The following is a 15,597-nucleotide window of genomic DNA, read 5'->3' as shown; positions in this document are numbered from 1 at the left end:
GGGGGAGGGCCGCAGGCATTCTGCTACCAATCAGCGGCACCGTTGTTGGAGCGTGGAATCACCTAATGAGAGGGCGGGTTGTTGCGCTGCAGTTGGCAGGCTGCTGCGGGAGGCGGTGGCGGTAAGAAGCCGGAGGCAGCGGGGTGACAGGTAGGCGGCGGCGCTGTCTTTGGGGGACGCGGAGTGCCAGATAGGAAGGATTTTCTTCTTCTCCGGCCACAGGAGCTGTAGACGGGATCTGCCGAGGGTGGTCTGGGAAGGCGTTAGCCCTAGTTTTGGTGGTTCCGGAACCATTAGGAGATAGGTAGCCGCTTGGAAGGGTCTCGAGGAGAAGCAGCCGAGGCGGGTGGAGGCTGAGCCCTGCGGGGCGACGTGGGAGCCTCGGGCGTGGGGGGCTGCGGTGGCGCTGGCGGAGACCTCTCGCCGGAGACCGGAGAGAGGCGGGAGCAAGACGGTGTTGTGAAGGCCGGAGGAATTCCTTGTACGGAGCTCAGAGAGAGAAGAGGACGCGGCATTGCAGACACCTGAGAGAAATCCTAGGGTTTGCTTCTACTAGGGCCATTTCTCAGAGTGGAAACGGGGGTAGCGGTGAAGAAAGATGTATTGGCGGTGAGATACTTGAGACTCTTTATAGCTATACATTATGTAACCTTTGGCTGTTATTTACCCGAACAACTAGGTTGTCCCTCCTGGGAAGAGGAGGTCTTGCAACCTATTAATGTGTCTGAGTAGTTTTTTCTTTTTTTTCCCGTTGGTTTGACTGTTTTCTATCCCGGCAGGCTCTGTGGGCGAAGAACCATGAAGGATAGAGTAGTCACGAAGAGCTTATCCCAAATATGGACTTGGGTTGAGAGATGTGTTAGTTTGAGATGAGCGTGGCCAGGTTCACGTTTTGTAGTTCGTGAATTTGTTTTAAGGCTCAGGACTGACTACAATTTTTTTTCCCCCCCAAATCTTAAGGGAAGTGGAGACGCTCAAAAATCTATAGCAGAAGGTAAGTGCAACTTGGAAAATGACTAGAAAATTAGTTGGTAATGTTTTTTTTTTTACTCCCTAAATATTGTGGACGTTAGAGACTGAAAATGAGATGGTGGTCTGATTTTGGTGGGGGGTTGGGGGAGAAGGGGAAGTTATTTTTTAAGTACTTTGCTCTGTAAGTCTGGGAAACTAGTTAGGAATTATATATTTATTAGGTTTAAAAAGTATGTTCTTTGACCCTCTCCGATAGAGGTAAACTGTGTTTACAGATATAATTCTAAGTTTGTCACTCATTTGCACTTTGAAATGTAGAATTAAAATGGAATTCCATTCACTGTGTATTATGGAATGACACACTGTGTTAAAAACTTGATTTTTTATAGCTCATTGGAAAGCAGTTTTAAAAGAGGCATTGTACATTTCTAAAATGTAAGCTGATTGAAATGTTGCCTTTAGCTTAAGACTATAAAGACTAATGTAGTATTTATTAGCAAGTATATAATTTTCCTGAGCTTTTTTTTTAATACTGCATGTCAGAAGAACTTTCCAAAATTCTTTTTTTTCCTATTATTGATGATTTATATTAGTATATCCCAGAAACTAAATTAGAAACTTTTTTCCTCTAAATGTCATTTGGTAAAGAGTGTTGGATCATTAAGAGTTTGTTCCGAAATGTTTAAGGATATTTATCAGTGTTTCAGATAAAATTTTGATACTTGGTATTTCATTGTTCTTTATCATTTGGCAAGAATAATACTCAGTCACAAAGAACAGTTCTGCTTCTATTTTAGGTGCAGTTCTGTAGTGTGAGTACCTATGAACAAACCTCTGCTTTCATGCAGGTTATGTGTATCGTATGTGTATATGTATGTGTTTCTTCTTATTATGTAACCAGCCTACTAGAGATGTCTTAGAGAATGGCTGATTCTAAATGGCCAGTAGGTGTCATTGTTGAATGCAATAAAGTTGAACATTGAAAAAGAAAAAAGCAAGTGATTTAAGGGACACTAATCCAAATTAGAATATAATAATAATTGGCTGATTATTTATATGTGATTAGAAATTATCTTTTCTAGTACATTTCAGTATTGAAGCTGTTTATAAGGGATTTGAAACAAAGGCCGTGAAGAAATGTAATTGTTTGCTCGAAAATGGACCTTGAAAGCCTGTTTTTCTAATCCAGCTCTTAAACTGTCTTGACAAGCAATATGGATTAGGATTGTTTAATTTTTTTTATACAGTTTTGGCGTTCTGTAGTAGTTTATTAGGTTTTAGAACGATTAAGGTTTTTAGCTTGACTGGGTTTTATAATAGAAAAATAATGCTACATAATGAAAAACTAAAATAATAAAATATGAGCAGAAAGTCTCCAAACAGGTTATCAGATGCACAAAATAATACTTTGTTATTGTTCTTTTAATGCAGGAACAGAGGAATTTTTGTCTTTGTTTTTCTATGGCTTAGTTTATTTTGATGTCCAAAATAGCTTCTTTTTACATTTTTATCTGACTAGTAGACTGTGTTTTTCTCAGGATGATGAGCTGAACATTCATCTAAAATGTAATATAATGGGTTCTGGAGGGAGCTGGCACAGAAAACTCTAGGCTGCTTAGGGCTGCTGTTAGTACAGCCCCTTACCTGCTATGCTTTCTGCTGTGCTCTTGCCACTTTGTAGCTCTGCTTCTTTTGTTTGCTATTGATACAACGTTTAAAAACACGATTGGAAAATATTCAAAAATTTTTAAAAAGCAGAGTTGGACCTAATTCAGGAATTCTCCATGAAAGTGAGGAGTTACATATATATCAGAATAATCTTAAGAGTTAAAAAAAGGTACACATGCATATCCATTATATCATCTCCACTTTGCTGAAGAATCTTAATGGTAGGTAGAATCTGAGGAAGGTAGATATATTTTGAAGGAAAAATAAATCCCCTAGATGATACGGTTTACCACAGGCTTCCACTTGAGAATCATTTATCTCATTTAAGGCTCTCCCAGTGTGTTGTGAACCAGAACAGTAGTTTTAGCTTGAGACGAAGGGCTTCTAAATCTATCAATATATTATAGCTCAATAAATTTTTACCACTTATTGTCATAACTGGGATGGATTTTCTAGCCAGGAGCTAAAGTTGCCAGAAATAAAAATTGTGCTGAGTGTTTTGGTTGGAATTAGTTTTTACTTGGCACTTAGCTCCTTTACATAAACCAATCTAATTTCTTGCATTATTCAAACCTGTTCTCTTAATGTCTCTGAAAGCTATCTAGTTCTAAAACTAGAATTGGGAAATAAGAATTTGAAGTTTCTTCTTTTTGGTTGTGCTGGGTCTTTGTTGCTGCACAGGCTCTTTAGTTGTGGAGATCAGGAGCTACTCTCTAATTTTGGTGCGAGGGCTTCCAATTACGGTGTCTTCTCTTGTTTTGGAGTGTGGGCTCTAGGGCTTCAGTAGTTGTGGCTCCCAGGCTGTAGAGCACAGGCTCAATAGTTGTGGCTCATGGGCTTAGTTGCTCTGCAGCATGTGGGATCCTCCCAGATCAGGGATCGAACCCTTGTCTCTGGAATTGGCAGGTGGATACTTTACCACTGAGCTACCAGGGAAGCCTGGAAGTTTTCTTGATGGAAGGGGTTTTCTTGCAATATTGCTATGGTATGATGAAGATATAGACTTATCTTTTGGTAAAAAAAAAATATATATATATATATATGTATAAAAACTTGAAATTGTGAATGTGTTGACTTTGACACAGGATATGTTTAGAAATTCATGATTCATCCTTATAAATCCTAGATATTCTATTTAGGTGTTTGTCTTCCATGGAGACAGGTATGAGAAAAAATAAATGTGTAGACTTTATTTTTGGAGAAAGGAGTAAAAAACTCAATTATGTAATATATTAAGAGGTGTGACTTTGTTTATAAAATTATAATTCTTTCTCAGTTTGAGATACAACTGCAAAAAATGTAGTCATAAAATAATGGTATGTGGCACTTAAATTGTTAAATGGCAAAGCATGGATTCCATAATAGTTATTTTATTCTATTGCAAAATACTGAATTTCCAAAAAGGTTAGAATCAAACTTATCTATCACTTTTATCATTATGAATCCTTGGCTTTTTTTATTGGGGTATAATTGACATTATCCATTGACCCTTGGTATTGCTTGATTCTTATTTAGCTCCTAAGATTTGTCAGTTTACCTCTTTAAATTCCTTTCTACATATCTTTTTTTTGTAAAATGGGTGGAGAGAGTTGGATGCTGAGAGAGGAGTGAAATTTACGCTTTTTACATATTCTTTTGTACTGAGGCTTAATTTTATTTTTTAATTGACTTTTTAGAGTAGTTTTAGGTTCATAGCAAAATTGAGTAGAAAATACAGAGATTTCCTATACACCCTTTCACACATGCATGGCTTCCAATACACCCCACAGAGTGGTGCATTTGTCACAGTTGATGAGCCCACATTGACATCACCCAAAGTCCATGGTTTACACTAGGGTTCAGTTTGGGTATTGTACACTGTATGGGTTTGGACAAATGTATACTGACATATTAAGACTTTTTAATCAGCTTGTATTCCTTTTATATTTCTTTTTAAATGAGACAGAGAGTGGGGGAGGGGAAAGTATATTACTCTATACCTCATACTTTATAATAGCATTGTAAAACTGATAAAGTGGACATGAAGTGCTGTAAGATCTAAAGTTAATATGAATTTGCAGTCTGTCACAGTACCTACTGTTTTATTGTTTGTGGGGAGAAAAACTAAAGCAAATGATTATTTCTATTCTTCAGGGTTCTGTTGTCAGATCTCTTGTCATTTTCTACCCTGTCTCTCTGATGTTACTCAGCATCTAAATGTGATGATTCTCAAATCTCTGTCTCTGACCAGAGTTTTTCTTGATACCTAGTTCTGTTTTGTAATCTAATTGCCTGCAAGATGGGAATGATCATGCAGATCAGACTGTGCACGTGTGCTCAATCATGTCTGACTGTTTGAGACCCCATGGACTCCTCTGTCCCTAGGATTCGCCAGGCAAGAATACTGGAGTGGGTTGCCATTTCCTCCTCCAGGAAATCTTCCCGACTCAGGGATCAAACCTGCATCTCCTACATTGGCAGGTGGATTCTTTACTGCTGTGGCACCTAGGAAACCCTGCATATCCCCTAAATACAGCATATCTAAAGTTCGATTCATATTTTATCATCTATCTAATGTGCTGAAGCTAGAACCTAGTGTTAGTCTTGACACTTTATTCATATACCCCTCATCTGAGCAATGCTAGGTTCTGTTGACTCTACCTCCTTACTCTTCCTTTGATTCCATTTATTTCTCTCAGTTTCTGCAACCGCTGGAAACAGTGTGAAGAGTTAGGACCTAGAGGCAGATTATCTAGATTAGAATCCCAGCTTCACCATTTATAGCTTCAATTTGTTTGAAAAAACAGAGTTGTACAACCCAGAAACTGCACTACTGAACATTTATTCCAGGGAAATTGAAGCGTAAACTCATATAAAAACCTGTACCTGAATGTTCATAGCAATTTTATTCCTAATCTCCAAAAATTGGAAACAACCCAAATGTTTTTCAAACATATGAGTGCAAACATCTTGGACCTTCTAACTCAGTCAACCCTCCAGGTGGATTCAGCTGCATGAGAGAGCCAAGTGAAACCAACAAGGAACTGTTTAGCCAACCTGCAAATGTTTGCACTCGCATGTTTGCACATGGTGCTGGCTGTTCATTAAAGGGCTTTATTTCTTCTCAGTGTGGCTTCTCATCCTCTGGTAGGCTAGTTTGGCATCCTTACAGGGCATTCTTAGCCTTCTAATAAGGTGAAGGTGGAATCTGTAAGGCTGCAAGGCCTCTTTGAGGATTAGGCTTTGGAACTTATTTAATAGCCCTTCCACCATATTCTATTGGTCGAAGCAGTTCACTAAACTACTCCAAATTCAAGGGAGTGGAGAAATAGAAAAGGACCTTTCTCTCCATCAATTTAGCTGCTATAATAAAGTACCATAGACTGGGTGGTTTAAACAACAAACATTTATTTCTTACAGTTCTTGAATTTGGAAAGTCCAAGATCAAGGTGCCAGAAAATTTATGGCAGCTGGCAGGCTGTCAGAAAATTTAATGACCCATTTCCTATATCTGAGATGGCTGCCTTCTCATTGTGTTTTAATATGTGAGAGAGCTCACTGGAGATCTTTCTTATAAGGGCACTAATCCCATTCATGAGATGCTACCCCATGAGCTAATCACCCCCCCCACCAAAGGCCCCACCTCCTAATCACATTGGGGGTATTTCAGTATATGAATTTTCAGTTCAGTTCAGTCGCTCAGTCGTGTCCAACTCTTTGCGACCCCATGAATCGCAGTACGCCAGGCTTCCCTGTCCATCACCAGCTCCCGGAGTTCACTCAAACTCACGTCCATCAAGTCAGTGATGCCATCCAGCCATCTCATCCTCTGTCGTCCCCTTCTCCTCCTGCCCCTAATCCCTCCCAGCATCAGAGTCTTTTCCAGTGAGTCAACTCTTTGCATGAGGTGGCCAAAGTCCTGGAGTTTCAGCTTTAGCATCATTCCTTCCAAAGAACACCCAGGACTTAACTCCTTTAGGAGGGACTAGTTGGATCTCCTTGCAGTCCAAGGGACTCTCAAGAGTCTTCTCCAACACCACAGTTCAAAAGCATCAAATCTTCGGCGCTCATCTTTCTTCACAGTCCAACTCTCACATCCCTACATGACCACTGGAAAAACCATAGCCTTGACTAGACGGACCTTTGTTGGCAAAGTAATGTCTCTGCTTTTCAATATGCTATCTAGGTTGGTCGTAACTTTCCTTCCAAGGAGTAAGCATCTTTTAATTTCATGGCTGCAATCACCATCTGCAGTGATTTTGGAGCCCCCAAAAATAAAGTCTGACACTGTTTCCACTGTTTCCGCATCTGTTTCCCATGAAGTGATGGAACTGGATGCCATGATCTTAGTTTTCTGAATGTTGAGCTTTAAGCCAACTTTTCACTCTCCACTTTCACTTTCATCAAGAGGCTTTTGAGTTCCTCTTCACTTTCTGCCATAAGGATGGTGTCATCTGCATATCTGAGGTTATTGATATTTCTCCCGGCAATCTTGATTCCAGCTTGTGCTTCTTCCAGTCCAGCGTTTCTCATGATGTACTCTGCATAGAAGTTAAATAAGCAGGGTGACAATATACAGCCTTGACGTACTCCTTTTCCTATTTGGAACCAATCTGTTGTTCCATGTCCAGTTCTAACTGTTGCTTCCTGACCTGCATATAGATTTCTCAGGAGGCAGATCAGGTGGTCTAGTATTCCCATCTCTTTCTGAATTTTCCACAGTTTATTGTGATCCACACAGTCAAAGGCTTTGGCATAGTCAATAAAGCAGAAATAGATGTTTTTCTGGAGCTCTCTTGCTTTTTCCATGATTCAGTGGATGTTGGCAATTTGATCTCTGGTTCCTCTACCTTTTCAAAAACCAGCTTGAACATCTGGAAGTTCATGGTTCATGTATTGGTGAAACCTGGCTTGGAGAATTTTGAGCATTACTTAACTAGCGTGTGAGATGAGTGCAATTGTGTGGTAGTTTGAGCATTCTTTGGCATTGCCTTTCTTTGGGATTGGAATGAAAACTGACCTTTTCCAGTCCTGTGGCCACTGCTGAGTTTTCCAAATTTGCTGGCATATTGAGTGCCGCACTTTCACAGCATCATCATTCAGGATTTGAAGTAGTTTAGATGGAATTCTATCACCTCCACTAGCTTTGTTTGTAGTGATGCTTTCTAAGGCCGTCTTGACTTCACATTCCAGGATGCCTGGCTTTAGGTGAGTAATCACACCATCGTGATTATCTTGGTTGTGAAGCTCTTTTTTGTACAGTTCTTCGTGTATTCTTTCCACCTCATCTTAATATCTTCTGCTTCTGTTGGGTCCATATCATTTCTGTCCTTTATCAAACCCATCTTTGCATGAAATATTCCCTTGGTATCTCTGATTTTCTTGAAGAGGTCTCTAGTCTTTCCCATTCTGTTGTTTTCCTTTATTTCTTTGCATTGATCACTGAGGAAGTCTTTCTTATCTATTCTTGCTATTCTTTGGAACTCGGCTTTCAGATGGTTATATCTTTCCTTTTCTCTTTTGCTTTTTGCTTCTCTTCTTTTCACAGCTATTTGTAAGGCCTCCTCAGACAGCCATTTTGCCTTTTTGCATTTCTTTTCTATGGGTATGGTCTTGATCCCTGGCTCCTGTACAATGTCACAAACATCTGTCAATGATTTATCAGGCACTCTTATCTTCAGATCTAGTCCCTTAAATCTATTTCTCACTTCCACTGTATAAACATAAGGGATTTGATTTAGGTCGTACCTGAATGGTCTAGTGGTTTTCCCTACTTTCTTCAATTTCAGTTTGAATTTGGCAATAAGGAGTTCATGATCTGAGCCACAGTCAGCTCGTGGTCTTGTTTTTGCTCACTGTATAGAGCTTCTCCATCTTTGGCTGCAAAGAATATAATCAGTCTGATTTCTTTGTTGGCCATCTAGTGATGTCCATGTGTAGAGTCTTCTCTTGTGTTGTTGGAAGAGGGTGTTTGCTATGTCCAGTGCGTTCTCTTGGCAGAACTGTATTAGCCTTTGCCCTGCTTCATTCCGTATTCCAAGGCCAAATTTACCTGTTACTCCAGGTGTTTCTTGACTTCCTACTTTTGCATTCCAGTCCCTATAATGAAAAGAACATCTTTTTTGGGTGTTAGTTCTAAAAGGTCTTGTAGGTCTTCATAGAACCGTTCAGTTTCTTCAGTGTTACTGGTTGGGACATAGACTTGGATTACTGTGATATTGAATGGTTTGGCTTGGAAACGAATAGAGATCATTCTGTCATTTTTGAGATAGCATCCAAGTACTGCATTTCGGACTCTTTTGTTGACCATGATGGCGACTCTATTTCTTCTAAGGGATTCCTGCCCGAAGTAGTAGATATAATGGTCATCTGAGTTAAATTCACCCATTCCAGTCCATTTTAGTTCACTGATTCCTAGAATGTCGACTTTCACTCTTGCCATCTCCTGTTTGACCACTTCCAGTTTGCCTTGATTCATGGACCTGACATTCCAGGTTCCTTTGCAATATTGCTCTTCACAGTATCGGACCTTGCTTCTATCACCAGTCACATCCACAGCTGGGTATTGTTTTTGGTTTGGCTCCATCCCTTCATTCTTTCTGGAGTTATTTCTCCAATGATCTCCAGTAGCATATTGGGCACCTACCGACCTGGGGAGTTTCTCTTTCAGTATCCTATCATTTTGCCTTTTCATACTGTTCTTGGGGTTCTCAAGGTAAGAATACTGAAGTGGTTTGCAACACAAAAATTCAGTCTATAATAGTCCACAGAGAAACCAGATTATTTTCTGTTTTCTTAATGTATGGATGAAAAACAACCCCCAAAATTATACAGTCACTATAAAAATGTGAAAATTTTTGTAGCTTTAACAAAAATAAAAACACAATTACCAAAGACATAAAATGGCAAGCCAAGAAGAACAGGTTCAAAATCTTTATGAAGTAGAATATTGATCATAATATGAGAGAATCAGCCTTATCAAACTGTTGTGCTACAGTAGTATTTCTTGGAAATTTGAAGGGGTTAATATGTAGAAAATTCACTGGTTTTTATTTGAACAGGTTTTAAATAGCTGATTTAACATTTTCTGTTAAAATGTTTATTTTTCCTAACCTCTTATTTTCATATAATTTGGTTTTGGCCAGTCACATTACTTTTCTAGAACATAACTCCTAAATGTTGGCAAGAAATTATAGTACTGTACTATGCAGTCTTTTCAGTGTACTAAACTATTATAAACACCCTCCATCTGAGCTACAATAGTGGTGTACTTTCACAGAGTGGATTCTTTGGTCAGTCTTGCTTCCTATACTGCCCCCCCCCCAACTCCCCACCCCCACCCCCATTTCAGTGGAGATGAACACTTTATTAGCATTGAAGCATAACTGAGATGGCTTATTGGTATCTTAGACCATAGATGTGTTGCTGGAATCTCTTTCTTACCTTACCAGATAGGAATTGTTTGGGCTGCTAGAGAGAGAGATAAGAAATAACCATTGCTTAAATAAGATAGTAGTTAATTTCTTTGTCTTGTAAAAACAAATTCAAAAATAACAATCTAAGACTGATAGAGCAGCACCATAGGCTTGTCAAGGACCAGTCTCATTCTCTTTTTCCTTTGCCATCCTTAGCATGTGGCTTCTGTTTTCAAGATCACAGAATGGTTGCTGTATATCCAGCTGTCATATCCATGATCTAGGCAGAAGAAAGGAGGAAGAAAAGCAGAAGATAAAAGGGGCATACCTTTCATCTTTTAAGAAACCTTTCTAGGGATTTCCCTGGTAGGCCAGTAGTTAGGACTCGGTGCTTTCACTGCCATGGACCCAGGTTAAATCCCTGATTGGAGGACTAAGATCCTGTAAATCATGTGGCGTGGTCAAGGGGGGAAAAAAGGAAAGAGAGAAACCTTCTATAACTCTGATCTTGATGACCAAAACTTTGTCATTTGGCCATATATAACTGTAAATAAGATTCAGAAATAGCTTTAGCTGACAGTATAGACTAGATCATTGCGAATGGAGTGTGGATCTGTATCAGATGGGAACTAGTAAATCTTTATACTTGCCTCCCTGTCTCCTCTCCTGAAGGGCTTCCCAGGTGGCTCTGATGGTAAAGTATCTGTTTGCAATGCAGGAGACCTGGGTTCGAACCCTGAGTTGGGAAGATCCCCTGGAGAAGGGAATGGCAGCCCATTCCAGTTTTCTTACTGGAGAATCCCATGGACAACGGAGCCTGGCGGGCTACAGTCCATGGGATCACAAAGAGTCGGACATGACTGAGCGACTTTACACTTTCACTTTTCACTCTCCTGAGTCTGCTGCAGACTGACCACTTGTTGCTGTTAAGCCCTTCATTCAGTAGTCATGAACTAAGTGCTGACTATGTGCCAAGCCCTGTTGGGAACTGGAAATACAGATATATCTAAGATATACTCCCAATGTGGAGAAGTTTCAAATCTTCTAGTTTTCCTGCCCCAACCCCAACCCCAAGCAATCACAGATCTCTCCTTAGCGTGTTACTGATATCCTGTTCTAGTCTTTGTCCTGCCTTTTCACTCTCTTAGTCTGTCTTTTAATGACAGGTGTGATGCAGTCCAATTTATTGTTGCTGTGGTGGTGGTTAGTACCTTTTTGTTTGCTTAAAAAATATTTGCCTGCTGTGTGGATGGAATCAGAGAAGGCAATGGCACCCCACTCCAGTACTTTTGCCTGGAAAATCCCATGGAGGAGCCTGGAAGGCTGCAGTCCATGGGGTTGCTGAGGGTCGGACACAACTGAGCGACTTCACTTTCACTTTTCACTTTCATGCATTGGAGAAGGAAATGGCAACCCATTCCAGTGTTATTGCCTGGAGAATCCCGGAGATGGGGGAGCCTGGTGGGCTGCCGTCTGTGGGGTTGCACAGAGTCAGACATGACTGAAGTGACTTAGCAGTGGATGGAATTGAAATTTGGGGGAGAATGGATACATGTATATGTATAGTTGGGTCCCTTTGCTGTTCACCTTCACTATCACAACATTGTAAAAAAAAAAAAATTGCCTGCTTCAAAGACACAAAGATATTTTGCTATGGGTTTTTTTGGTTTGTTTACTTTCATTTTTAGATCTACATTCTATTTGGAATTTATTTTTGTGAATTGTGTAAGGTTAGAGATCATGATACAATGTTTCTATAGGGATATCCAGTTGACCCTGCATCTTTTATTTAAAAGACTCTTTTCCCAAATGCACTGCAGTTTGCCTTTGTCATAAATCATACAATCTTACTTGTATGTGACTGTCTAGGCTTTACTTTTTCATTGGTAAGTTTTAGTTACTATACTTGTACAGTTAATTACTGTGGCTTTACAATAGGTTTTAATATTTTGGAGTAGAGTCCTCCAATTTTTGTTTTTAAAGGTTGCCTTGGTTATTCTTGGCTCCTTGTATTTCCATAGGGATTTCAAAATCAGCCTGTCAATCTGTCTTTTAAAGGAGAGCCGTGGGATTTTGATTAAGATTGCTTTGAAACTAGAAATCAGTTAGGGGAGAACTGATGTTTTTACTGTGAGCTGCCAAACTGTGAACGTGATATGGCCTTCAGTTTATCTCTCAGAAATGTCTTCTTGTTTTCAGTATACTGGTCTTGCATATCTTCTGTTAGATTTTTTTTCTCTCTCTCTCTTTTTTTTTTAATGCTATTGGGAGTTGCATTTTTATTTATTTGTTTAGTTTCTTTTTTTTTTTTCTAAGTTTTTTAGCCATGCTTTATGGTGTATGGGATCTTAGTTTCCCAACCAGGGATCAAACCCATGTCCCCTGCATTTAGAGCATGGAGTCTTAACCACTGGACCAACAGAGAAGTCCCTGATTTTGGCTTTAATATCTTCTTTGACCCATAGATGTTTCAGTTCAGTTCAGTTCAGTCGCTCAGTCGTGTCCGACTCTTTGCAACCCCATGGACTGTAGCACGCCAGGCTTCCGTGTCCATCACCAACTCCCAGAGCTTACTCAGAACTCATGTCCATTGAGCTGGTGATGCCATCCAGCCATCTCATCCTCTGTCGTCCCCTTCTCCCACCTTCAATCTTCCCCAGCATCAGGGTCTTTTCAGATGAGGTGCAATCAGGTAGCCAAAGTATTGGAGTTTCAGCATCAGCATCAGTCCTTCCAGTGAATATTTAGGACTGATTTCCTTCAGAATGGACTGGTTTGATCTCCTTGCAGTCCAGGGGACTCTCAAGAGTCTTCTCCAACACCACAGTTCAAAAGCATCAATTCTTTGGTGCTCAGCTTTCTTATGGTCCAACTCGTACATCCATACATGACTACTGGAAAAACCATAGCTTTGACTAGACGGACCTTTGTTTGCAAAGTAATATTTCTGCTTTTTAATATGCTGTCTAGGTTGGTCATAGCTTTTCTTCCAAGGAGCAAGTATCTTTTAATTTCATGGCTGCAGACACCATCTGCAGTGATTTTGGAGCCCCCAAAAATAAAGTCTCTCACTGTTTCCATTGTTTCCCCATCTATTTTCTGTGAAGTGATGGGACTGGATGCCATGATCTTTGTTTTCTGAATGTTGAGTTTTAAGCCAACTTTTTTGCTTTCCTCTTTGACTTTCATCAAGAGGCCCCTTAGTTCTTCTTTGATTTCTGCTATAAGGTGGTGTCATCTGCATCATCGTCGTCATTTAGTTGCTAAGCCGTGCCCAACTCTTGTGACCCCATGGACTGTGGCCTGCCAGGATCCTCTGTCCATGGAATTCTCCAGGCAAGAATATTGGAGTGGGTTGCCATTTCCTCCTCCAGGGGATCTTCCCGACCCAGGAATAGAACCCAGATCTCCTGCATTGCAGGCAGATTCTTTACCAACTGAGCTATGGTATTTCTCGCAGCAGTCTTGATTCCAGCTTGTGCTTCATCCAGCCCAGCTTTTCACATAATGTACTCTGCATGTAAGTTAAATAAGCAGGCTGACAATATACAGCCTTGACGTACACCTTTCCCAATTGGGAACCAGTCTGTTGTTCCATGTCCAGTTCTAACTGTTGCTTCTTGACCTGCATACAGATTTCTTAAGAGGCAAGTCAGGTGGTCTGGTACTCCCATCTCTTGAAGAATTTTCCACAGTTTGTTGTGATCCTACACAGTCAAAAGTTTTGGCGTAGTCAATAAAGTAGAAATAGATGTTTTTCTGGAACTCTCTTGCTTTTTGGATGATCCAGTGGGTGTTAGCAATTTGATCTCTGGTTCCTCTGCCTTTTCTAAATCCAGCTTGAACATCTGAAAGTTCACAGTTCACGTACTGTTGAAGCCTGCCTTGGAGAATTTTGAGCATTACTTTGCTAGTGTGTGAGATAAGTGCAATTGTGTGGTAGTTTGAACATTCTTTGGCATTGCCTTTCTTTGGGATTGGAATGAAAACTGACCTTTTCCAGTCCTGTGGCCACTGCTGAGTTTCCCAAATTTGCTGGCATATTGAGTGCAGCACTTTTCACAGCATCATCTCTTAGGATTTGAAATGGCTCAACTGGAATTCCCTTACCTCCTAGATTTGTTTGTAGTGATGCTTCCTAAGACCCACTTGACTTTGCATTCCAGGATGTCTGGTTCTAGGTGAGTGATCACACCATCGTGGTTAACTGGGTCATGAAGATCTTTTTTATATCGTTCTTCTGTGTATTCTTGCCACCTCTTCTTAATATCTTCTGCTTCTGTTAGGTCCATACCATTTCTGTCCTTTATCGAGTCCGTCTTTGCATGAAATGTTCCCTTGGTATCTCCAGCAGATCTTCCCAACCCAGGGATCAAACCCAGGTCTCCCGCATTGCAGGCAGATTCTTTACCAGCTGAGCCATGAGGGAAGCCCTTTTATTTATTATTGTTATTTTAATTATCATTAGTTATTGTTAATTATGGGCTTCCCTGGTGCCTCAGTTGATAAAGAATTCGCCTGCAATGAGGGAGACCTGGGTTCTGTCCTTGGGTTGGGAAGATTCCCTGGCGAGGGGAACAGCTACCCACTCCAGTATTCTAGCCTGAAGAATTCTGGGACAGAGGAGCCTGGCAGCCTACAGTCTGTGAGGTCGCAAAGAGTCCGACATGACTGAGCAATTATTGTTATTTATTAATTACTGTAGTTAAAGAACATTCTCTGAATTATTTACTGTAGTTAAAGAACATTCTCTGAATTACTTAGTTTTCCTATCATTTGCCCTGTTGTGTTTTCTTGTTTGGTTTTGTTTTCCTCAATAGAGAGCCTAGTATCTGTACCCTTAACCTTGAAAGTCTGTCAGAGACCTACCTCTACAGAGCTTTCCAGCATAGCTATCAAGTCTGTCTGCCTGCACTGCTTCAAAATCTGGCAAATGTCTCGGTGGTTCCAAATTCCCAAAGTTAAAAAGACACAGTCTCCTTAACATCAAATGTGTCTTCCCAAAGTGTTACCAATTTCTTGTATATCTTTCCAGAGACATTCTGTTAGTCCTTTTCAAGTTTTTTCCCCATGGCAAAACTTGTCATGAAATAAAAAATTTAATGCGATAGCCCAGTGTGTAAGAGATGAAAAGTCAGCTGCCATTCTTGGAGTAGGAGGTTTCCCGATGCATCTTCAGTTTGAAAAACTTTGGAGACTTTAAAGTGATAACGTCATTTAACTCCAAGAGAATTTTGTTGCAGTATTCCTCGTATTAAAAAAGTATTTTGTGATGAACTATTTTAAAGTGTTAATTTACTTTTGATGTTTTAGATTCTGAAGTTGTGATGAATTTTGAATCAAAGAAGTAGAGTATAATGTGGTCAGCAACTGCATGATAGTAGTTATGACTTCATGAGAAAAGTATACTTTAAGCAGTTTGAAAATAATTTTTAATGTTTTTGTGCTAGAACTTCAAGTAATAGCATTTTCTGTATTCTTTCTCAAAACGATAAACTTTTCAGTCTGTGAAATCCATGCAAAATTGTAATGTAGCTATTTATATTTATTATTTAAGCTCTAT

The 15,597-nt window shown here is 40.0% G+C and overlaps 1 protein-coding gene across 4 annotated transcripts in view; it reads left to right on the top strand.

Annotated features, from left to right (window-relative positions):
- The first annotated feature begins 31 nt into the window (after positions 1-31).
- FAM126B (family with sequence similarity 126 member B) overlaps positions 32-15,597 on the top strand; it is a 64,666-nt gene continuing 49,100 nt past the window's right edge. For 2 of the 4 annotated variants that reach the window (XM_025277977.3, XM_006080512.4), the window contains exons 1-2: positions 32-150; positions 961-994. The gene's annotated coding sequence lies outside the window, so the exon portion shown is untranslated. The other 2 variants (XM_025277974.3, XM_006080513.4) reach the window with 2 other exon arrangements.

This window comes from Bubalus bubalis, chromosome 2 (genome assembly GCF_019923935.1).
Source record: "Bubalus bubalis isolate 160015118507 breed Murrah chromosome 2, NDDB_SH_1, whole genome shotgun sequence".
Taxonomy (NCBI): domain Eukaryota; kingdom Metazoa; phylum Chordata; class Mammalia; order Artiodactyla; family Bovidae; genus Bubalus; species Bubalus bubalis.
Note: the sequence above shows the minus strand (reverse complement) of the source record. Positions and strands in the feature narration are given on the sequence as shown.